The 25,738-nt window shown below is 39.9% G+C and overlaps 2 pseudogenes; one reads left to right on the top strand and one right to left on the bottom strand.

Annotated features, from left to right (window-relative positions):
• Nucleotides 1-511: 511 nt before the first annotated feature.
• Nucleotides 512-3,358, bottom strand: LOC115673924 (protein DETOXIFICATION 14-like; annotated as a pseudogene).
• A 3,767-nt stretch (nt 3,359-7,125) lies between these two features.
• LOC130140549 (protein DETOXIFICATION 14-like) lies at nt 7,126-25,597 on the top strand (annotated as a pseudogene).
• The last annotated feature ends 141 nt before the right edge of the window (nt 25,598-25,738 follow it).

Here is a 25,738-nt window from a genome sequence, read left to right as displayed (position 1 = left end):
ACCAGTTATTGTGTTAAAGTGATTTATATGTCTCGCTTGAGACTAGATACCCGAGCTGAATTGGGCATGGTACAATCCAACATAAGGACGCGATTCGCCATACTGAATGATCTATCGATGGAAGGCTAGCATGGTCTTTGGCCAGTAAGTTTTCAGCCCATGACATATGTATGGATGTCTTTTAGATCTTGTTTCTAATCAAAACCCTCCATTTTCAAGAATTATGGACCATTGTCATCATTTTGCGATTGGTGAGCGAGGATCATCTGGTTTGGTCCCTCTTGATAGTTCATATACTTCGCGATCTTACCTTTTCCAATGCGAACTCCATGATATTACGATGGCATTGCATGTGCCAGCTTGACCCCAAGAGTTCATGACACTGATCTAATCCTCCTCTTGCTCTTGCAAATTGATTTTGTGATCAATCCATCCTTTGATCATGTACCCATACGTATAAGGACACAATCGGAATCAAGTACATACAACACTCATGTAGCTGTATAGGTAGTGTCCCATGTAATGACAACACTATCCATGGTATTATTGCACATATGTTGGGAATCAACTCACATAACACCAACCGTAGGTAATCCCCTAAAAGTTAACGCATCTGATCAATAATACTAACTATTTCCTGTTTACAATTGATGGGAAAAGCAGCAAGCGAAATTCGCATTTTGTCATACAGAAATACTCCTAGTCCTCTGGTCTCATTGCTCTTGGTGAGGATTTTGTGCAAATATCCTATTCCTGACCTTGTTTGCCTGCAACGATCAGTTCACGACATGTTAAACGAGGACACATTAAACTTGTGTAGGAGTGCAATTTCTACTTCCTGATTGATCTTTAGATTGAGAGACATTAGGATCCACGCACGGATTCCCTTCCAAAAGGGTATTCAAAAGGTGCTGTTCAATGTGTAAGCGGGATTTTCCGTTTAAATATCACGTCTCCGTCTAACGTGTTCGGGCTTCAAAATTTAAAAACGTGCATCTGCTAAGGCAGAGGAACTTTTTGAGCAAGCACCTGCTTTTGCCAATTTGTGGCTCCAGTAACGAGAGAGAGGAGAGCTGATTGCACAGTGGTTCCGGATACGACACCAATCCAAAGCCCCTTGGCTCGTAGATGCAGGACAAAACCGGAAATCACTCCCATTGGGAGTCCTATCAGATAGAACGCCCCGAGATTTATGTACGCTCCTATGTGCTGCCATCCACTTCCCGTGGCAACTCCTGATTCATTGAACTTGATCAGATCATTTCAACTGGTGATAAAAAAACTGAAGTTCCTGATCTGTAGCGAGTGCTGAACCACATTCAAGGAGAAAATTTTTCCTCGAAGAATGTCCCCGAGATGTAATGAGGACGATTTCTCAAACTTCAAGTAGAGATGAGGAGGGAAATGGAAGAAATAGAGAAGTATAAGAGATGACCAGATAGGACTGCCTGTAAACTGTCCATGAAAATGGAGAGACAAATAAGAGGAGTCATGACTCCAATGTAATGCACCACTTGCTCCTCATTGCTATAAGCATATCCCAAGACATGACGACAGCAGAAGAGTGAGGTTCCCAAGATGACCGCTTCAATAATAGCAAGAGATAATATTGCCAGAACTGCAACCCTAGCCCGGTTAGGGTTCCCTGCTCCGAGTTAGTTTGAGACCCGAGTACTGCAAAAACTCAAAAAACCATGTTTTTTAACACTTAAAACATACTGGCATCACATTCTTGTGACTGCACATTAAAGGGAACTGAGGGAAACGTGAGTTTTACCTGGCAGCGGCTCCGAAACCATATGATACAGTGAAGTGCAATGTAGAGATTGTAAAGCTGAAGCATTAACCATTATAACAGTCAGAAAGATAGCTGATTTGTGTGAGAATGATTCCTGAAGTGTTTTATATCATACCATATGGAGAGAACCGAGGTCTCGAGCTTTGGATTCGGTGAAAGGCCAGATAACAGCGTGAGCAGCTCGCACGACCACCATTTTAGGCTGCATCCACGGGCATCAAGAAAAAATTTAAGAGAGGACAAAACAGCAAGAAAGTTTCTCTTTTCTAGGAGTAGAGAGACTGACCAGATCATGAAAGCAGAAGGTACTCCATATCTGAAGAACTCGAGGATTCCAAGAAAGGCATTCTTAGTGAACCGCACACGGGATCTCTCACATGCTGAAGAGAACAGCACGTAGAACCCAAGCAATGTCACATTCAACCAAGTTGACATGCCGCAGGCCAAGGCTGCGCCTGGACTCCCGAACTCCAATTTGTACACAAGAATCCAGCAAAGGGGTATGTGGAAACAGAGGACCAAGAAGCTACTGAGGAGCATGGGTAGTATCAGGCTTTGAGTTTGGAGAAACCGAACAAGCGGCTTGAGGATCGCGCCCCCGAGCAGCGCAGGAATGAGCCACATCAAGTATTCTCGGGCTTCTTGTGAGATTACACGATCTTGGTCCATTAGTTCCAGGAACTTGTCCATGAAAATCCAGAGGATGCAAACTGGAAGACAAACTAGAATGAGAGAAATGACGGCGCTGTAAACGTAAACTCCGAGTTTCTGGTATTGCCCCGCACCATAAGCTTGCCCACATAGAGTTTCAAGTCCGCCAGCCAATCCTGACTGCTAGGAATATCAAATATTACTTAGATTTCTGTTGTGTAAGAATTTGACCAAGTTACATAGCAATGGCATTGGCTTACATGGAGACTGAAGCCGGTGACATTGGCGAGAGAAGTGGCAATGGCGACGCTGGAGAGCGAGAGTTGGCCAAGGTGTCCAACCGCAACCATCGACACGAGTTGCACGAGGTACTGCAACACCGAAACCGCCACCATTGGAGCTGCTATGCGAGTGGCCTTCTTCAGTTCTTGCACGAATTCATCTCTTGTTAACGCCCATTTCATGTGCTCGCTCTCCGGCACCTCTTCCATGGCTCCTTGGGTCAGTTTTAGGACCGCTCATGGATGCAAAAGTTGAGAAAAGAATGAGCGAAGAGGCAATTTGCAATTACTATTTTATTCTTGAGTATGTCTCGAAGTTGCATTTGACTCATCGTTGCCTCCTGAAAGATGTAGTTGATCAACATCATGGTTGGTCCGTGATGGACTGGCGGTTTTCAAGACACAATAGGCTGACCGGACATGCCTAAAGCTTCTAAGAGTATAGGATTATCTTGAGTACTCTTGAACATTCCTAGGGGTAATATTCGAAATGCACACCTGCATTTTATGGGATTTTTTATAATAATGGGGTAGATAGTAGGTAAGGAGTTTGAATCTCCACCGTATCAAAAGATCTATAATTGTAATTTTAAGTTTTTATATATAAAATAAGGGCCCTCTTCCGATCATTTGCATTAGAAGCATCTCCCCATCACTCCTCTCTCCAAATTTCTCTCTACGATCCGGGGTAGGCCAAGTGCACTAAGACAAGATTGATGGCAGCTTTTGTTGGGACAAAAACAACGTCCAAAGTAGTAAACTACTCTTTTTATCCGAAGGAAAGAAAATTAATCACGAAGAATTACCTTCAGCTCCAAACAATCACGCCTTCAGCAAGACAAGCGATCTCAATTGGATGTATTGCACAAATCATCGAGTGAAATCCATGAAGAAGAAGTTCTAAATATTCAAACAGCTTGTGGACTTCTTTTGTGCGGCCACAGAAACGCTAATGACGAGAAGTGTTGCACCACATGGGTGTAATATCAAATCCTACGATGAAGACAACTCTGTCTGATGACATCAATAGTGGAACCAAAACAAACCTATTATAAACATACGAAACTAGGAAAATCTCTGAGATCGAATTAATGCTTAGATTCCTGTATGTGGTGGTAGCAAAGTGAGAACGGAATGATAAAGGCTCGTCGATGCAGACCTTCTAACGAATCGCGAGAGAGGGCAAGTGAGGACACACGTGAAATATGTTTTGACATTGCAAGAGCAATGAATATATGCTCCATGGCTGAAGGATCACGCATTTGCCGTTCGGATGCAAACAAGTTGCCCTATGCTGGTCGAAAGGGAGCAAAGTTGCATGAGAGGGATGAGCACTTGCAACAGAGCCTGGCATGCAGATTCGGCAGGAATATATCAGATCTGGTTCGTTTCTGGACCAAGGACTATCATTATCAAGTCATTGTCTGCAGCAACTTCATATGGTTAGAAGGATATATGCCTCCTAGAATTTTTTTTTCCGAGGAGTCGTGACTGCCATTTTCTATTGAAGTAGCAATTTCACTCTTATGTGTTGCAATTTTGCTGGAGGTCGCTTTCCTGTTTCTCTTCATTCAGCCTAATTCTCAAAGACATTCACAGAAGACCCAATGTCTCGCATCATCTAAAACTGGGCACATGCTTATGTGCTTGATGAGGATACGACAAATGAACCAGTTGGAAAGGTTGGGCACGAAGCTAGCAATGAATCTTAGTATTCCCTAGGTGCCCTAAAAAGCAAAAATAATTAGAAAACTCATTAATGTTCTACTTAAAAAATGACAAAGCTAGCTTCTACTTAACTTTCTCCTCTGGCATATAATAATACCATCGAATTAATGATCGTTAATGACGGTACTAAATGGAAAATTGTGTGGCAATTAGTATTAGGTTTGTTCCCGGGCTGGTGTCGCCTCGTCCCGCCCGTTGAAGGTAGGAACTTCATTTATTCTCACTTTACGTCGTTTGCCGAGGACCCCGGACCCCAACCGTGGTCAAAAGTTAAGATACCGTGGCTCACTTCACCTTCATGGGTATTGCGAGCCTGTAATCTCGATCTACGATTCTTTGGCCCGGAAAAAGGCATGGACCATGTTTCTTTACGCTTTAGAGCAAATTACGTGTAGTTTGTGCTAAAATCGGTCGACGATTCCCCTTGACGCGAGAGCTTCAAGGGCCTTTAGGAGTCCATTCCGTCCTTGTTTGTTGTGATAAAGCCATATTTCGTGATAAGTTAAAGTTTAGCATTGTTATTTTAAGTTAAATCTTCATGATTGCTTAATAGTTGCCATCGTGTGAACCGGTCCTAGATAGCTAAAAAATTTCATGATAATATTAGCTTTGCTCATTTTGCTCATTTGTGGTGTTCATGATCGATCCTATTATATTGTAGATGCATGTTAGGAGCATTATTATCAAGATCATGTCGTGCAACCACGGTCGAATCACTCGGTGAACCGATTCTCGAATGGACCTTTCATCCCGCCTCCATCCACAGTGGACCACGGCGGGTTTGGTGTGTTGAGGGATGGTGGCAACTCGTTCGTGGTGTCCTGCGGTGGCCTTAGGCGTCGCAATGGTCCGATGTTGTTTCGTGATACTTCCGTAGTCGTTTGGACTGCAAATGAGTGTCGAATGTCCACTTGAGGCCTATTTGGTCCTTCTAGGTTTCGTAGAGCATCCCTTTTATATTGGTATAGGGTTTCGGGGTGAAATTTGCATGTTTAGGTCTTATCGTTGTTGAATTTGTTCTATCGTGGTCGATTTATGACTTGGTGCATTTTAGTGTGGTTTACATATTTAATCATGTTATCTTCAGTATAAATGAAACATCACAAAAAAAATGGTAATCAACAAAGCGTAAAAAAGATGGAACTTGCATTTTGGGGTAAATTTTTTTTTAGGAATAGTCTAATTCATGTTTAATCGGCTACCATGTTATTAGATATTCCACCATTGTTTAGTTTTAGGATGTATGGATCCTAGTTCAAGGTGTTTGAATGTTTAATGTTTAGGGTTAATTTGATCTATGCCTAATCATAGCTCGTTCTTGTTAAATGTTGCATGATCATCACCTAGTTTAAGGGAGCATGCATCATTTAATTTAAAGTGCGTGTACGTTTAATTTTGGGCATAGCTCATGGGGAGCTATTTGGGAAAAATGTCAGAAAAGTCATAAATCTATTGTATTTATGCCAATTTAGTTCCAAACCTTTTGTATTTGTGCCAATTCAGTCATTCTAACTAATTTTGGTTGGATATTGCTGACGTGAACGCCAGACAGCCTACGTGGCACTGCTAGCGTTGATGTGGACAACTTTTTATATTTTAATATTAATATTAATATTTTTTTCTTTTCTTTTTTTTTCTTTTTTTCCATCCCTTTATTCTTTCTCTAGCCGATTGTTGGACAGGTGACTGGTTGGAGGCCAGAGCCGACGAGGTCAACCTCAATGGCCATTGGTGAGGCTTGCCCTCACCAGCAACGACGAAGGCGAGCCTTGCCATGGCTGGGCGAGGCGCGATCTCACCGAATTTGGCGAGGTTGAGCCTCACCCATGATAGGCGAGGCTTGACCCTCGCTAGCCCAGCTTGAGGCTGCCCTCGCGGCCATCAAGCGAGGTCGAAGGCCGCAACCTCATGGCCTCTAGCGAGGGCTTGAGCCTCGCCGGCGGCTGGGCAAGGCCACCCTCGTGGCCATCCGGTGAGGTCGAAGGTCACGACCTGTCGGATCTGGCGAGGCTTGCCTATGGTAAGCAAGGTTGACCTCGCCAACCCTAGCCTCTAGCCAGTCATCTAGGCCTGGTGACTGGCTGGAGGAGAAGCAAAAAAGAAGAAGAAAGAAAATAAAAAAAAGAAAAATAAATAAATAAATAATTATTAAAATATTATTAAAAGTTGTTTACGTCAACGCCAACGGTACCACGTAAGGCAGTGTAATTAGTCGGAATAACTTAATTAACACTATATTAAAAAGTTTATGACTGAATTGGTGCAAAAAAAAAGGTTTATGACTCAATTGGTACAAATGCAATAGGTTTAGGACTTTTCTGACACATTTCTCGGACCTGTCCCGAGACTTTATAAGGCAGTGTAATATTATTTACTCAACTTGTATTGGGTTTTATTTATCGCATTTGACTTCGATATTACTATATCATGCTTCTCATGATTTTATCATGTTTATTTGGATGTTGGAACAAATATGAATGTTTTTGCACGTATATTGCCGCTATCCCAAGACATTATGGCAGCAGAAGAGCCTGATTGCCATGATGAGAGACGATATTACCAGAACTACCACCCTAGCCCTGTTCGGGTTCCTTCCTCCGAGTTCGTTTGATAGATCTAAAATGATGTCTGTCATAATCTTGAATTGCAATCAAGTTTTGAAAGGACATGGTTTGCATGTATACTGCCATCGCCACTTCTCTGGCCAATGTCACCGGCTTCAGTCTCCTTGTAAGCCGATGGGGAAAAGTACCAAAAAAGTCCTAAACCTATTATATTAATAGTAATTCAATTCTAAACCTTTTAATTGGACCAATTTAGTCATAAATCTTTTTACATTGGTACCAATTCAGTCCATCCGGCCAATTTAGACTGGAAATTGCTGACGTGGACTTCGGCGGTCGTACGTGGCACTGCCAACATTGATGTGGACAAATTTTATAACTTTTTAAATAATTTTTTCATATTTTTTTATGTTTTTTTCTCTTTTCTTTTTTTTCTTGTTTCTTTTCCAAGAACTGGTTGGCCGGCGAGGTTTCCAGCTGACCATAGGCGAGGGCTGAAACCCTCGCTCACCATAGATGCCTGACGCCCTCGCCCAGATCCAGGCGAGGGTGGCGAAGCCCTTGCCCAGACTAGGCGAGGGCATTGTCGCCCTCACCGGCCAACAAACGAGGGTTTCGGCCTTCGCCTGTGGCTGACGAGGGTGCAGGGGTCCTTGTCCAGACCAACCTGTGACCGGCGATGGTTGGCCGACGACCTTGCCAGCAACCAACTCTAGGAAAAAGAAAAAAAAGAAAAAAAATTAAAAAAATCTGAAAAAATTATTAAAAAAATTATAAAATTTGTCTACGTCAGCGTTGGTAGTGCCACGTAGGACCGCCGATGTCCACGTCAGCGATTTCCAACCTAAATGTTTATGACTGAATTGGTAAATAGATTTATGACTTTTTTGGTACTTTTCCCAAAGCCGATACCATTGCTTGGCAACTTGGTCGCATTCTTAAACAACAAAAATCTAAGTCATACTGGATATTCCTAGCGGTCAATTGGCTGGCGGAATAGAAACTCTATACGGGCAAGCTTATGGCGCGGGGCAATTCCGAAAACTCGGAGTTCATTTTTTCAGCGCCGTCATATATCTCATTCTCATTGGTCCTCCAGTTTGCATCCTCTAAATTTTCACGGACAAGTTCCCGGAACGAATGGGGCAAGATCCTGTAATCTTGCTTGAAGCCCATAAATACCTGATGTGGCTCATCCCTGAGCTGCTTGGGGGCGCGATCCTCAAGCCGCTTGTTCGGTTTCTCCAAACTCAAAGCCTGATACTACCCGTGCTCCTTAGCTCCTTCTTGTTCCTCTTTTTTCCACATACCCCTTTGCTGGATTCTTGTGTACAAATTGGAGCTAGGAAGCATGGGCGCAGCCTTGGCCTTTGGCATCTTGACTTGGTGGAATGCAATTCTGCTCGGGTTCTACATGGTGTTCTCTTCAGCATGTTTGGGAACCCGCGCACGGTTCACTAATGACGCCTTTCATGGAATCCTCGAGTTCTTCAGACACGGAGTTCCTTCTGCTGTGGTCAGACACTGTAGTTTTAGAAAACAGAGACTTTCTGTTGGGATTTTGGCATCCAAATCCCATAGAATTGAATGAAAAATGTGTGGATGAAAGTGTCCCACATTGAATAGAAGAAAGATGGGAGATGGGTTCAAATAGTTGAGCCTCACAAATGAGTTTGGGCCCCAAGGGGTACCCCACTTTTGTGGAAAGGAGAGGACCTACGCCAAGCTAGGTCGGTCGGTTCCCCCCCGCACCCCCGCGGCGCGCGCGGGGTCCATTCTCTATCAGTTCGGTTTTTATTTTTTCCGAACAGACACGTTGTTAGAAATTAATTAATTATTTATTTTTTGGACAAACAAACATGTTTGTTCGTGAGGTTCGGTTTGCCCGAACGAAAATCGAAGCCCTTCGCGACTGTTCACGAACCGAATCGGTTCAAGTGAACCTTCGCTACTGTTCACGAAAAGCGAGTCTTAATTACTCGCAACTCTTCATTTTCGCCACTTAAGTATGACCGAACAATTTAGTTCGGAATAGTGTGACACTTCGTAGCATTCATATTCCCGCGAGACATTTTCCCGACGCACTCTAGACATTTTTCACTTCATCATTTCGTGCGATTATTCTGCGAAATTGCGTTCGAAGGGGTCCTCCGAATACGTACCGCTTCGGAGGAACGAGATCCGTTCTATCCTGGGAGACGATTGTCCAATATCCTCGGGTACTGATTGAGGGGCCAAATTCGTCTTAAGGACACGACGTTACTTCGTTGGGCTCGGATCAACATTCTGTTTATTTATTTGTACTGCTTTCAGGTTAGTTTTCCTAACGTTTGGTTTCAATTTCTTGTATACGAACTTAGCCGACAACAATTTTAAGACAAATTTGCTTCGGTTCTGTTCGTATATTCTTATGCGTTGTTCATTGAGTTTTTCTGTCAAATATCTAGATTGGCGTTCCTTTAAGTCGAATTTTTGTATAGTTTGTATGTTCCTTGTTATAGCCGTATAGGAATACGATTCTGTTCATACATTCTGTTCCTATTAAAATTTTCAATTCTGTTCATGAACAAACAATTCTGTTCGTAGTTATATATTTCCGATTCTGTTTGTGAATATGTTCTGTTTTTGTATTTCAGAAATGGCTTCGACTTCGACTCCGGTTAACCCTATTCCGAATCATGGAGAAAAGCCAGAAAAGTTCAATGGTACGGATTTCAAGAGATGGCAACAAAAGATGTTGTTCTATCTCACGACCTTGAACTTGGCTAGATTCCTCAATGAGGATGGTCCTAAATTGGATGTTGGAGAGACAAATAAAGAAAAGGTTGCTGCTGTGGATGCATGGAAGCATTCTGACTTCCTATGTCGCAACTATGTCCTCAACGGTCTGAACAATACTCTCTATAATGTCTATAGTCCGCTAAAAACGGCTAAGGAGTTATGGGATAGTCTGGACAAGAAATACAAAACCGAAGATGCCGGATTGAAGAAATTCATTGTCGGTAAATTTCTGGACTTCAAGATGGTTGATTCAAAGACCGTCTTAAGTCAGGTTCAAGAGCTTCAAGTGATTATGCATGATATTCATGCTGAAGGAATGACTCTAAGTGAGACATTTCAAGTGGCTGCATTCATTGAAAAACTGCCACCATTTTGGAGAGATTTCAAAAATTATCTCAAACACAAGAGAAAGGAGTTGTCACTTGAAGACTTGATTGTTCGGTTGAGGATTGAGGAAGACAATAGGCTCTTTGAGAAAAAAGTTGGGAAGAACTTAGAGGTTTCAAAGGCCAATGTTGTTGAAGAAGGATCGAAACCCAACAATAAGAGGAAAATGCCTAGCAAGTCTAGTGAGGGATTCACCCAAGGCCTGAAGAAGTTCGTTGGCAAGTGCTTCAACTGTGGCAAGTGTGGACATCGAGCCAAAGACTGCAGAGCCAAGAAAAGACAGAAAACTCAGGCTAATGTGATGGAAGAGATTTCCAGTGGTGTTGATGATATCAATCTGACTGCCATGATATCCGAGTGTAATATGATGGGAAACCCCAAGGAGTGGTGGATTGATACTGGAGTAACCCGTCATATCTGTGCAAACAGATCGATGTTCTCATCCTACACAACTGTGGGGGGTGATGAAAAACTTTATATGGGTAATTCATCAACCTCTAAGGTTGAAGGTGTCGGAAAGATTGCTCTAAAGATGACATCTGGAAAGATTGTGACGCTAAATAATGTTTTGCATGTGCCAGATGTTTGCAAGAATTTAGTGTCTGGATCTCTCCTTAGTAAGAATGGCTTCAAGTTGGTTTTTGTATCTAATAAGTTTGTACTCTCCAAAAATGAGATGTATGTAGGAAAGGGTTATCTGAGTGATGGTTTGTTCAAGCTGAATGTAATGACTGTTGTAACCAAGGATGATTTGAATAAAGTTGCTTCTTCTTATGTGCTTGAGTCTTCTAATATTTGGCATGCTAGACTAGGACACGTTAACTATAAGTCGATAAAGAAATTAATGAATATGGGACTGTTGCCGAAATTTGACTGTCCAAGTGAGAAATGCCAAGTGTGTGTTGAATCTAAATTTTCTAAGCCTCCTTTCCATTCTGTAGATACTAGAGATACATAACCTTTAGATTTAATACACACAGATATATGCGATATGAAATCAATACCGTCAAGAGGTGGTAATAAGTATTTTATCACATTTATAGATGACTGTTCGAGGTATTGTTATGTTTATTTGCTTAGTAGCAAAGATGAGGCTGCGAATGCTTTTAGAATTTATAAGTCCGAAGTTGAAACTCAGTTGAATAAGAAAATTAAAATAATAAGGAGTGACAGAGGAGGTGAATATGAATTTCCTTTTGAGGAAATTTGTATTGAGTTTGGTATTGTTCACCAAATGATTGCTCCTTATACACCACAATCAAATGGTGTGGCGGAAAGGAAAAATTGATCCCTAAAGGAAACAATGAATGCATTATTGAACAGTTCTGGTTTACCGCAGAATTTGTGGGGGGAAGCTATCTTAACAGCAAATTTTATTTTAAATAGAGTACCCTACAAAAAGACACAACAAACTCCCTATGAGAAATGGAAAGGCAGAATGCCTAACTTGAATTATCTCAAAGTGTGGGGTTGTTTGGCTAAGGTTGCGGTTCCTAAGACGAAAAAGGTTAAGATAGGACCAAAGACTGTTGACTGTGTTTTTATCGGATATGCTCAGAATAGCAATGCATATCGTTTTCTTGTTCACAAGTCAGAGATCCCAGATATACATGTTTATACGATTATTGAATCAAGGGACGCTTCGTTCTTTGAAAATATATTTCCGTATAACATAGTATATAAGCCAATTGATAATAATAAGAGGTCTCGAGATACTATATCTAGAAGTGATCCAATGGAGGATGAACCTAGACGTAGTAAAAGACAAAGGACTTCCACGTCTTTTGGACCTGATTTCTTAACGTACCTGTTAGAGAATGAGCCTCGGACATTCAAAGAAGCTGTGACATCGCCAGAAGCCCCGTTCTGGAAAGAAGCTATCAATAGTGAAGTTGAATCCATCTTGTCAAACCATACATCGAAATTGGTTGACCTTCCTCCTAGTAATAAACCACTACAATGTAAGTGGAATTTCAAGGGGAAAATGAAAACGAATGGTGCTATTGATAAATATAAGTCTAGGCTTGTAGTAAAAGGATACAAGCAACGAGAAGGTCTTGATTATTTTGATACTTATTCACCTGTTACTAGAATTACATCAATAAGGATGCTAATTGCCATAGCAGCGGTGTACAAGCTTGAAATCCATCAAATGGATGTGAAAACGGCTTTCTTAAACGGGGATTTGGAAGAAGAAATATATTTGGAATAGCTCGAAGAGTTCATTGTTCCAGGACAAGAGAAGAAAGTATGTCGGCTTATCAAGTCACTCTATGGATTGAAACAAGCACCGAAACAATGGCATGCTAAATTCGACTAAGTCATGTTGTCGAATAGTTTTAAGATTAATGAGTGTGACAAATGTGTATATGTTAAGAACACTCATAATGGTTTTGCCATTTTGTGCTTATATGTAGACGACATGCTTATAATGGGCAGCGATAGTGAGGTTGTTAAGGCGACCAACGCATGCTCACAAGTAAATTTGATATGAAAGATATGGGGGTTGCAGATGTTATTTTAGGAGTTAAAATCCATAAGACATCTGGAGGATTAGCTCTATCACAGTCCCATTATATTGAGATGACTCTTGAAAAGTGCAAGAATCTAGATATTGTACCAGTAAAGACTCTGATAGATGTTAATTTACATCTTTCAAAGAATACTGGTGAAAGCAAAGCTCAAAATGAGTATGCTAGTATACTAGGCAGTCTAATGTATGTCATGAACTGTACTAGGCCGAACATAGCTTGTGCTGTGAGCAAGCTAAGTCGATTTACAGTTAGTCTAAATGAAAATCATTGGAAAGCTATGAAACGTTTATTGGGCTACTTAAAGCATACTCAAGATTATGCTTTGTATTACACAGAATATCCAGCGGTACTGAAGGATACTGTGATGCAAATTGGATAACCGGCACTAAAGACACAAAATCGACAAGTGGATATGTATTCACACTTGGGGGAGCGGCAGTGTCTTGGAAATCATCCAAACAAACTTGTATTGCTAGATCCACTAAGGAATCATAATTTATTGCTTTGGATAAAGCCGGTGAAGAAGCAGAGTGACTTCGAAATTTCTTGGAAGATATTCCTAATTGGCCTAAACCAGTGCCCGCTGTTTGTATACATTGTGATAGTCAAGCGGCAATAGGAAGAGCAAGGAATGTCATGTATAACGGTAAGTCTCGACACATACATTGAAGACATGACACAGTAAGACAACTTCTTTCTCGTGAAATTATCACCATTGACTATGTGAAGTCAAAAGATAATGTTGCGGATCCATTGACAAAATGCCTAACTAGAGAGATGGTTGCGAAAACATCAAGGAGAATGGGTTTAAGGCCTATAAACAAGTCATCATAGCGGAAACGCTACCTAGTTGACTGGAGATCCCAAGATCTAGGTTCAAAGGGACAACTAAGTTATGAAGACAGTGTAAAGTACTGTCAAATTGTTTACTTATTTCCGGATGAAGACAGTACTAATATGTGAAGGTTAAGCAAAAGCTTTTAATGATTCTGAATTGAGTATGTGATATACTATATGTTCAGAAATCACCTATGTGAGTGTGAAGTGAGGGCCGCTTATGTGAGAATTGAAAAGGCCGAATTCTCTAAAACACTCATGAGACCAGGCGGTGTTCATGGCCAAAACGAACACAACAGTGAGAACCAATTTTGTTCGAGAAACAGTTGTGTGATTTCTATTGTCTAGGCTTACACCAAAGGTCGACAGTTCAAAGACATCAAGTCTACTGATTGACTGAGTAAGTCCGATAGGTTTCACTAAGGAAAGTTCAAAGTCTCAGACTACTTATCCTGATGCAACGTTTTCTCATGAAATAATCGCACTTTACATCTCATGCATACACGAAGAGTCATGATATCAGAACTTTTCATTCATGTGGGGGATTGTTGGGATTTTGGCATCCAAATCCCATAGAATTGAATGAAAAGTGTGTGGATGAAAGTGTCCCACATTGAATAGAAGAGAGATGGGAGATGGGTTCAAATAGTTGAGCCTCACAAATGGGTTTGGGCCCTAAGAGGTACCCCACTTTTGTGGAAGGGAGAGGACCTACGCCAAGCTAGGTTGGTTCCCCCTGCGTACGCCCGCCGTCCGTCCAGCCGGGTCCATTCTCTATCGATTTTTATTTTTTCCGAACAGACACGTTGTTAGAAATTAATTAATTAATTATTTTTTGGACAAACAAACATGTCTGTTCGTGAGGTTCGGTTCGCCCGAACGAAAACCGAAGCCCTTCGCGACTGTTCACGAACCGAACCGGTTTAAGTGAACCTTCGCTACTGTTCACGAAAAGCGAGTCTTAATTACTCTCAACTCTTCATTTTCGCCACTTAAGTATGACCGAACAGTTTAGTTTGGAACAGTGTGACACTTCGTAGCATTCATATTTCCGCGAGACATTTTCCCGACGCACTCTAGACATTTTTCACTTCATCATTTCGTGCGATTATTCTGCGAAATTGCGTACGAAGGGGTCCTCCGAATACGTACCGCTTCGGAGGAACGAGATCCGTTCTATCCTGGGAGACGATTGTCCAATATCCTCGGGTACTGATTGAGGGGCCAAATTCGTCTTAAGGACACGACGTTATTTCGTTGGGCTCGGATCAACATTCTGTTTATTTATTTGTACTGCTTTCAGGTTAGTTTTCCTAACGTTTGGTTTCAATTTCTTGTGTACGAACTTAGCCGACAACACTTTCTTGCTGTTTCGTTCTCTCTTCAATTGTTTCTCAATGGCTGTGTTGCAGCCTAAAATGGTGGTCGTGCGAGATGCTCATTTTGTTATATGGCCGTTTACCGAATCCAAATCTCAAGACATCAGCTGTCTCCATATGGTATGATATAAAGAAGTTCAGCAATCATTCTTACATTAATCAGACTGTTACAACGTTAATGCTTCAGTCTTACAATCTCTACATTGCAGTTCAGTGTACCATACGGTTTAGGAGTGTTGAGGAAAACTCCTATTAATTTTGAAGATGACAAAACATTCTATGTTATTGAAAGTCTGATACTTATTCTAAACAATTTTATTCCAGGACTGTATATTCTGGAAGCTGAGAAGAAAGTTATTCAGACTTTACAATCTGTCAAGTATGGTTATGAAGACCCATATAATCAAAGTTCTGAAATTCAAACTCAGAAGTTATTCAGATGCAGATGCAGACGAAGAAATTATTCAGACGCAGACGCAGAAGCTCCTCAGATGCAGACGCAGAATTTCTTCAGACGCAGAATTCAGAACGTAACACAACAGCTAGTAATCTGGCATGGATTTAACAGAAGGAATGTTCTGATTGTCTCAATCTAAATCAAATTGATTGACAATCAAACATCACGACAGGAATGCATTACAACGGACAAAGCTCTACTTATGGAAACCAAGATTCTGATTGTATGGGCGATCAGAATCAGCGGGATTCAGAATCTGTCATCCAACGGCTACTCAATCCTTTCTATATAAATCTGTCCAAGGTGAAGATTGGAAGATGATCCTCTGAAAGCTGTCCAACGGCTAGTTTGGAAGTAGAGGAATATTTAAGGAGATCAACGAGCAGCAGAAGGAAGAATAGAATCAAGAATCAACAAGTCCAAAGTCTGAGCATACTCCAATCATTTCTCTTGTCGTTCTGAGCAAAACATTAAGATCTTGAGGGACACTTTGTAAGAGTGATTGTGTGAGATAGAGAGTCCTATCATACACAAGAGTGTTGACACTCAGAAGTTGTAATTCCTCTTGATTACATAGTGAAATCCAGCCGGTAGGGTGTAAGCGTGGGAGAGTGGACGTAGGCTTGCTATAAGCCGAACCACTATAAACTTGTGTGCGAGATTCTCTATCCCTTATCTCTTACTTTACATTCTGCACATCAAGAGCACCGTCTATATAATCTGTCTTGAATCTGAATTTTATTCAGACTCTTCTGTGGTTTATTTTGTTTCCGCATAAATTATTAAAATTGTTTTAGATCACCTATTCACCCCCCTCTAGGTGATCCTTGCTAGTTATATCAATTGGTATCAGACCGGGTTGCTCATTTATTAAAGTGTCTTACTTCTGAGCTAACGATCTATATGGCTAGCTATGGTGCTCCAGGGCTCATTGAAGGACAGAGCAACAACAGACCACCATATTTCGATGGCAAGGAATATAGTGTCTGGAAGAATAAGATGAAGGCATTCATAAAGTCAATTGATCACATGCAATGGGATGTCATCATCAGAGAAGTCAATCCAAGATCTTCTGGTTCAAAAGAAAAGGCAGAAGCAAGCATAACAATAAATCCTCCATTATCTCAAACTGAGATATCCAAAAGAGAAACCTTAGATTCCAAAGCAATTTATTCTCTCTATTGTGCTTTATCTCCTATTGACTATAAAAAAATTGCTGCTTGTGAATCAGCTAAGAAATCTAGGATACTCTCCTTGTCACTTATGAAGGAACAGATCGAGCCAAGGAAACTCAAATCAATCTTTTGCTTGGTCAATATGAATCCTTCAAAATGAAGCCTGGAGAATCAATTGCTGATTTGTATGACAGGTTTACTGATATAGTAAACGGTCTTGCTTATCAAGGACAACCAGTTCTGGATGCAATGAAAGTCAACAAACTCCTGAGAGGACTGACAAATCAGTGGGATAACATCAAAACATCTCTTCGAGAAACACAAAGGATCAAGCCTCTATCAGTGAATGAGTTAATTGGAACTCTTCAATCATATGAGACTGAGAAACGGAATGAGGAGATTGAATCCAAAGGTAATAAATCAATTGCTTTGAAGACTAACATTGATTCTGATGCAGATTCTGAAGATGAAGACGTTGATGATGAAGAACTAGCTCTCTTTATAAAGAAGTATAAGAAAATGAAGATCAAAGGAAGAAACCTCAGAGGTAAGAAGCCTTTTGAGAAGAAGAAATCTTTCAATGAAACCGAGAGATCGAAAGATGTTATATGCTTTCACTGTAAGAAACGTGGACATATCAAGCCAAATTGTCCACTTCTGAAAAAGAAGACCAAGTTTGAGAAAGCAAAGAAGGCCTTAAAAGTAGAAACCTGGAGTGACACAGAGTGTGAAGACAGTGATGAAGATATCTCAAATTTCTGTCTAATGGCTAAGTCAGACTCAGACTTAGACTCAGATTCAGATTCTGATCCCAAAGTGGAAATTGAGGTAAAACATTCTGACATGCCTATTGAAGTATCAAATTACATTGATGAATTATGCTTTGAATTCAAGACTGCTCTTAAATGCATCTCTTCCTTGAAAAAGGAAAATTTATCACTGAGGCAACATGATGTTTCACAAAAAGAGAAAATCGATTTCCTTCAAAAAGAATTTCATCAAGTCAAGGAAAGTCGAGATTTTCTTTCCAAAGAAAATGCGGTTTTGAAAAAGCAAGTTTCAGAAATTACTTCCAAGTTTTCAAAGGGTTCAGAAACCTTGAAGCATATCCTTTCTATCCAAATTCCTTACTACAACAAATCTGGTCTCGGATTTGTGAAGGAAAGTGATAGCTTGATTGATTTTCCAAAGGTCAAGGAGAGATTAAAACAAAGACCTCCTCGACAAGCTTATAAAAATCATTTCAAAAGGAATTTTGTAAAACCTGTTGGCCGAAGTGCACTCAGGTGCTCAAAATGTGGAGATCCACAACATTTTGAGAATGAATGTCCTAAGGTCTGGAGACCTGTCAGAAGAGATTTTGTTAAGACAGCGTATACTAATACTCAAGGACCCAAACAAATTTGGGTACCAAAGAAAGCTTGAGATGTTGTGATTTTTGCAGGTTACCACAAAGAGAAAAAGGAAGTGGTACCTAGACAGTGGATGTTCTAGACATATGACTAGAGATCCAAGCATATTCGCTGATCTACACAGCCTGAATGGTGGAAAAGTTTCTTTTGGAGGAAATATCAAAGGAAAGATTGTTGGCAAAGGAACAGTTGAAATTGGAGGACTTACAATCAATGATGTCTCTTTGGTGAAAGGACTCAACTACAACTTGATAAGCATAAGCCAACTATGTGATACAGGTTTCAGAATTAATTTTCAAGAAGATACATGCTCAGGGACAAGCAAAGATTCTTCTCAAACATTTACAGGAAGAAGATATGGCAATATCTATCTTCTAGATGTCAATCCAATCTCCACTCATTGCTTGATCTCAATCAAAGAGGATGAAGATTTATGGCATAGAAGATTGGGGCATATCAGTATGAAACAAATCTCAAAGATCTCAAACAAGAAACTGGTTCGAGGTCTACCAGATTTGAAATACAAGAAAACAGAGTTATGCAATGCCTGCACTCTAGGAAAACAAGTAAGAAGTTCTTTCAAGTCTATACATCATGTTTCCACTAATCGTGCTTTGCAGCTTCTTCATATGGATCTATTTGGACCAACCAGAACACAGAGTATTGGTGGTAAGAAATATTGTTTAGTCATTGTTGATGACTTCACAAGATTTACTTGGGTGTTCTTCCTTGCTCATAAAAATGAAGCATTTTCATATTTTTCAAAATTTGCAAAAAGAGTTCAGAATGAAAAGGGCTATTCCATTTCCAGCATTAAAACTGATCATGGGGGAGAATTTAAAAATCAAAGTTTTTCAGATTTTTGTGAGGAAAATGGCTTTCAACACAATTTTTCTACTCCTTATACACCAGAACAAAATGGTGTTGTGGAGAGGAAAAATCGTTCTTTGCAAGAAATGGCAAGAACTCTGTTGATTGAAAGCAAAATTCCTTTTCATTTCTGGGCAGATGCAGTTTTTACAGCATGTTATATCATTAACAGAGCTTTTCTCAGACCTATTCTTGAGAAAACCCCCTATGAGCTTTACAAAGGTAGAAAGCCCAACATTTCATATTTTCGAGTGTTTGGTTGTAAATGCTTTATTCTGAAAAATCCAAATGACCGCACTGGTAAGTTTGATGAGAAAGCAGATGAAGGATTTTTCCTTGGATATTCTACTTCAAGTAAAGCATACAGAGTCTTCAACAAGAACTCTCAGACTGTTGAAGAATCAATGAATGTAAAGTTTGAAGAAAACTTTCAGACTCATAGAGATGAATCTGAATCACCTCCAAACATTCAAGAGCTATCAGAAGATCATCAGCAATCAGTATCAGAAGGAAAAGAAGGAAAAGAAGATTCAATACAGACTCAACCATAAAGTTCAGAGTCTGCAGATTTTCAGAAGGAAAGATTTGACAAAAACTGGAAACATAAATCCAGTCATCCGAAGAACCTCATTATTGGAGAAATAGAAGATGGCATCAAGACAAGATCCAAACACAAAGAGAACATCAGCAACTTGGCATTGATATCAGAAATAGAACCAAAAGAAGTTGGTGAAGCCTTATCAGATGAAAGCTGGATCGATGCTATGCAGGAGGAACTTCAGCAGTTCAGAATCAATAAAGTTTGGGAGCTTGTACCAAGACCCAAAAATTATCCAGTCATTGGAACAAAATGGGTATTCAGAAACAAACTGGATGACAAAGGGAAAGTTACAAGAAACAAAGCAAGACTGGTTGCAAAAGGCTATTCTCAAGAAGAAGGCATAGATTATGATGAAACTTATGCACCAGTTGCAAGGTTAGAGCCTATTCGGCTACTATTAGCTTATGCTTGTTTCCATAACTTTAAATTGTTTCGGATGGACGTGAAAAGTGCTTTTCTAAACGGATATATCAAAGAAGAAATATATGTGGAACAACCACCAGGTTTCGAAGAACCTAGAAAGACTGACTATGTCTATAGACTTAAGAAGGCTCTTTACGGTCTGAAACAAGCACCCAGAGCTTGGTACGAAAGGTTAAGTAATTTCCTTCTGCAAAATGGTTTTACCAAAGGTACGGTTGATACAACTTTATTTGTTAAGAAAAAGGGTAAGGATTTCCTACTTGTTCAAATTTATGTTGATGATATAATCTTTGGATCCCCTAACGAATTGCTTTGCAAGGAATTCTCAAAGAATATGCAGAACGAGTTCGAGATGAGTATGATGGGAGAATTATCATTTTTTCTTGGCCTTCAAGTGAAACAAACCAAAGATGGTACATTCATTTGCCAAGAGAAGTATGCAAAGGAGATTATCAAGAAGTTTGGATTACAAAATTGCAAGAAGACAGATATTCCCATGTCTCATTCATCCAAACTGGACAAAGATGAAAATGGTAAAAAGGTTGATCAGAAGGTATATAGAAGCATGATAGGTTCATTATTGTATCTAACTGCATCTAGACCTGATATTCTTTTTAGTGTCTGTATGTGTGCGAGATTTCAATCAGACCCAAGAGAATCTCATTTTTCTGTAGTAAAGAGAATAATCAAATACATTGGAACATATCCAATGTTAGGTCTTTGGTATTTCAAAGATTCAGATTTTACTCTTACTGGATATTCTGATGCTGATTTAGCTGGATGTAAAGTGGACAGGAAAAGTACTTCAGGTACATGTCAACTGCTTGGAAATATGTTGGTATCCTGGTACTCAAAGAAGCAGAATACAGTTGCACTTTCTACAGCAGAAGTAGAATATGTAGCATTGGGAAGTTGCTGTGCACAGATTCTGTGGATGAAGCAGCAATTACAAGACTTTGATATTGAAGAATCAAGTGTTGCAATCAAATGTGACAACACAAGTACAATCAATTTGACAAAGAACCCGATTCTTCATTCTCGAGCTAAGCATATTGAAATCAAGCATCACTTTATTCGAGATCATGTTCAAAATGGTGATGTAAATATTCAATTTATTGATTCTAAGAATCAATTAGCTGATATATTTACAAAACCTCTTGACAAATCTTCATTTGAGTTTATAAGAGACAAACTGTGCATCACTTATCCATTTTCTTGAAGTGTTTGATAGACAGGAATTTTTCAGACTCAAGTATTCTCAGTCTGAACATTTTTCAGACTCACAAAGAAAGGTACGTTCCTTATTCAAATTTTGGCGGGTATATATTTGGCATGTCTGGCAGGATATTTTTATAATCGTTACTTTTGGAAGCAAATCAGGTATGTATTCTAATTCATCTGATAAATTGTGCTTCATATATTGTTATGATATCATCCTGTTTGGTTAAGCTTCAAGTATATTCTCTTCCTACTTGCTTGGGATATCTTTTTATTTTCTAAAAGTAACTTTTCCTTCCAAAAATTATCCACCTCCTTTTTAAACCCGTTCTTCTCTTTTCAAAACTCTATCAGTACGACCTTTTTCACTCTCAAAACCCTTCCGATATTCAGAGACTCTCCTCCTCTTCCTCCAAAGATCGAAACTTTCGTCTCCAAAGGTGATCATAATGCCGGTCAAGATGGTGGCCCGTAGAAGATCTTCTCGTATTCTTAATCAAGACTCGAAACCTACTGCATCGGCAGAATATCTGGAAGTTTCGGACTCAGAATCCGATCATCCTGCAGATCCTTCTGAAGCGTCAACACCTCAGCGATCGTCTCCTCCAAAATCGTCTGGTAAAACTGATTTTCGGTTCAGAAGCATTAAACATGTGTGGGAACATTATCAAAGGTTGAAAAGGTTCAATGCCTCTGAGTCGGCTCTTCGTGCTTGTCTGAAAGACAACAATCTTCGCTCTGAAACTCACATTGTGAAAACCTATACTGATTACTGTACTCAATCTGGACAAGTTCCAACCCGTTCTACCCCACAAGAGACTTCCTCACGAAAGGGCAAAGAAAAAGTTGGAGAAGCCTCAACTCCTTCTGAAAAGAAATCGGTTCATGTAAGCCCTAAATCCACTAGTGCTTCAAAATTTGTCATTCCTGATAATGATGCACGATTTTTTGAGACTTTTGATATAAAGGTGGGCATAGCATCTAGTTTGCCTGGAACAGGAAGCTTGTTCAGAAGCACTGCGCATCATATGTACTACAAGTTGTTACTTACTAGAGGAGTAATGAACAATAGAACTGTGGATTTCGAATATCTGAAGAAGGCTGGCATTTCTGTACAGCACCTGTTTGAGAAGTTAGGGATTTATGAATTTTGTCTTCAATCTGCCCATACTTATGCTGAATTAACTGCCTACTTTTATTCCAATCTTTCAATACTGTCACCAAATTGGATTCAGTTTACTGTTGGTGACAAGAAGGTTGATTTAAAAGCGCATGAGTTGGCAAGGATAATTGGAGCCACACACTCCACTTTTACTCCATTGGCAATAAATCTTGAAAAGGCTTCTCAGGTGGCTTCTGAAAATCCGAATTTTGCTCAAGGATCAAAGCGTCATCTCTCCTATTCTGACTTATCAAGACGATCTGTGATCTTGTATAAGATCATAACAAACTGTTTGAAGCCAAAAGATGCCTCAAAAACTGACCTATCAAAATCAGAGATCAAGCTTATTTGGGCTATCTTGACAAGTCAATCTTTCTCTCTCCCTCACCTCATCATATTCCATATGTACAGGGCACTACAGAAGGATAAGGGTCATCTGCCATATGGAGCTTTAATCACTCGTATCTTCATGTATCTCAATATATCTATTCCTGATGAGTTACGAGAAACCATGCTACCTGTTATGTTTGTTGGAGAACGAATGCTCCCCAAAATGAAGAACTGCGAGGATATAAGGGAAAGAGTAAAAGGAAAAGAGGCTGAAAAGTCAGAGGCAAAATCTGTTGGCAAGAAAGTTCAGAAAGCAAATGAGCAAAGGAAAAGAACAAGTTCAGCCAGCAAGCAGCCTGATTCTCCTACCCCAATAAAAGTGTACAGCAAAAAGCGTAAAATTCTTCTGCAAGATGAAAATGATGAAGCAGAAGCTGATCACTTTGAAACAGGGAGGCTCGAAACATGTTCCTGAACCAGATCCCAAGGTTTCAGAATCCATTCATGCAGAACATGTTTCTGAAGATCCATCACCTGTTCAGGGGGAGATTCTGCCAGAATCAGCCACAGAGTACAATCAGTCTGAGGAAGCTAATGTCCAAGGTCAGCCATCCGAAAATCAGAACATCCTTTCTATTCTGCTTGAGATTAAAGACAAGCAAGCTGCTCTAGAACAACATATGCAGAATCTACAGAACATTGTTGAGGAAAACACTAAGGCTCAACAACTTCAGTCAGCAGCAGATAAAGCAGCATTAGAGGAAGCCATTACTATGTGCTCATCCAACATGGATAAGGCCATAAGTCAATGCAGTTCAAAGATTGAGGAGGCTGTATCAATATTGGAAAATTTTCAACTGATTCGTACTCCTAAAAAATAGCATGTTTTTCAACTTTTCTATCCACATTTTTTTCCATTGGTCTGTAATATATCTCATACTTTTGTTAGACTGGTTGATTACTTAATCTCAGTGCATTATTCTATCTATTATTATTCTTTTTGTTGATGACAAAAAGGGGGAGAAATTATATGCAGGTTTTGCAGATTCACATGTTATATTCAAAGGAAGAAAGACATAGATATCAACAGAGTTTGATCTTTCAATTTGTGTTTCATGAGCTTAATATATTTATTTATTTTCAAAATAATTCAAACTGCAAGAAAGTTTTGTCACCATAAAAAAGGGGGAGATTGTTGAGGAAAACTTCTATTAATTTTGAAGATGACAAAACCTTCTATGTTATTGAAAGTCTGATACTTATTCTGAACAATTTTATTCCAGGACTGTATATTCTGGAAGCTGAGAAGAAAGTTATTCAGACTTTACAATCTGTCAAGTATGATTATGAAGACCCACATAATCAAAGTTCTGAAATTCAAACTCAGAAGTTATTCAGATGCAGATGCAGACGAAGAAATTATTCAGATGCAGAAATTCTTCAGACGCAGAAGCAGAAGCTCCTCAGATGCAGACGCAGAATTTCTTCAGACGGCAGAATTCAGAACGTAACACAACAGCTAGTGATCTGGCATGGATTTCACAGAAGGAATGTTCTGATTGTCTCAATCTAAATCAAATTGATTGACAATCAAACATCACGAAAGGAATGCATTACAACGGACAAAGCTCTACTTATGGAAACCAAGATTCTGATTGTATGGGCGGCCAGAATCAGCGGGATTCAGAATCTGTCATCCAACGGCTACTCAATCCTTTCTATACAAATCTGTCCAAGGTGAAGATTGGAAGATGATCCTCTGAAAGCTGTCCAACAGCTAGTTTGGAAGTAGAGGAGTATTTAAAGAAATCAACGAGCAGCAGAAGGAAGAATAGAATCAAGAATCAACAAGTCCAAAGTCTGAGCATACTCCAATCATTTCTCTTGTCGTTCTGAGCAAAACATTAAGATCTTGAGGGACACTTTGTAAGAGTGATTGTGTGAGATAGAGAGTCCTATCATACACAAGAGTGTTGACACTCAGAAGTTGTAATTCCTCTTGATTACATAGTGAAATCCAGCCGGTAGGCTGTAAGCGTGGGAGAGTGGACGTAGGCTTGCTATAAGCCGAACCACTATAAACTTGTGTGCAGATTCTCTATCCCTTATCTCTTACTTTACATTCTACACATCCAGAGCACCGTCTATATAATCTGTCTTGAATCTGAATTTTATTCAGACTCTTCTGTGGTTTATTTTGTTTCCGCATAAATTATTAAAATTGTTTTAGATCACCTATTCACCCCCCTCTAGGTGATCCTTGCTAGCTATATCAAGGAGCCGCTGCCAGGTAAAACTCGTGTTTCCCTTGTTCCCTTCCAATGTGCTGTCACAAGAATGTAATGCAAATTATGTTTCAAGTTTTGAAAGGACATGGGGTTTTGCGCTTTTGCAGTACTCGGGTATCAAACGAACTCGGAGGAGGGAACCCCGAACCGGGCCTAGACCTAAAATGATGTTTGTGATAATCTTGAATACACATGCAATATGCATGCAATCAAGTTTTGAAAGGACATGGTTTGCATGTATGTTGCACGCATGTTCAAGATCATCCTTCTCTGCAATCTTCACAGCTTCACCTTTTAGATCTATCCAACCAGCAGGGGTTGGCCTAAGATTCATCTTCCTCAGGTCCATTTCCCTATCTCCAAAGTCTGCATCTTCTTGGTCTTGAGCTCACTGGGATTGCAATGCCCTTTTCTCGCAAAATCTTCATGATCAAGGCACTGTAGGCAATATCCCAGATTTTTTCTATATGGTATGATGCATATGGAGGAGAATGGTGCGGGGGAGAGAGAACTCAAAACTGTGTAGGATGGCCTAGAAGAGCCTTGCCTCATATCTGGATGTGTTATTAGTAACGCATGTTGTCTTTGTCCTCTATCACTATGTTCATCGTCTTTGATAATATGGAAACGAAAAATTCATGTTACAGTTGTCATGGTCTTTCATCTATACATGGATCTCTTGTTAGGTATTGCTTCTAATCAAAACCATCCTCCAATTTAAAGAACTATGGACCATCGTGATAATTCTATGATTCATGATCGAGGATCATCTGTTGTGGTCCCTCGTGATAGTTCAAATACTTCACGATCTTTCCTTTGCCTATGTGAACTCCATGAAATTAGGATGGCATTGCATGTGCTA

This window comes from Syzygium oleosum, unplaced genomic scaffold, assembly GCF_021117445.2.
Source record: "Syzygium oleosum isolate NSW1041296 unplaced genomic scaffold, Sole_v2.1 Sole_v2.19, whole genome shotgun sequence".
Taxonomy (NCBI): domain Eukaryota; kingdom Viridiplantae; phylum Streptophyta; class Magnoliopsida; order Myrtales; family Myrtaceae; genus Syzygium; species Syzygium oleosum.
This window is presented reverse-complemented; position numbering and strand designations above follow the sequence as displayed.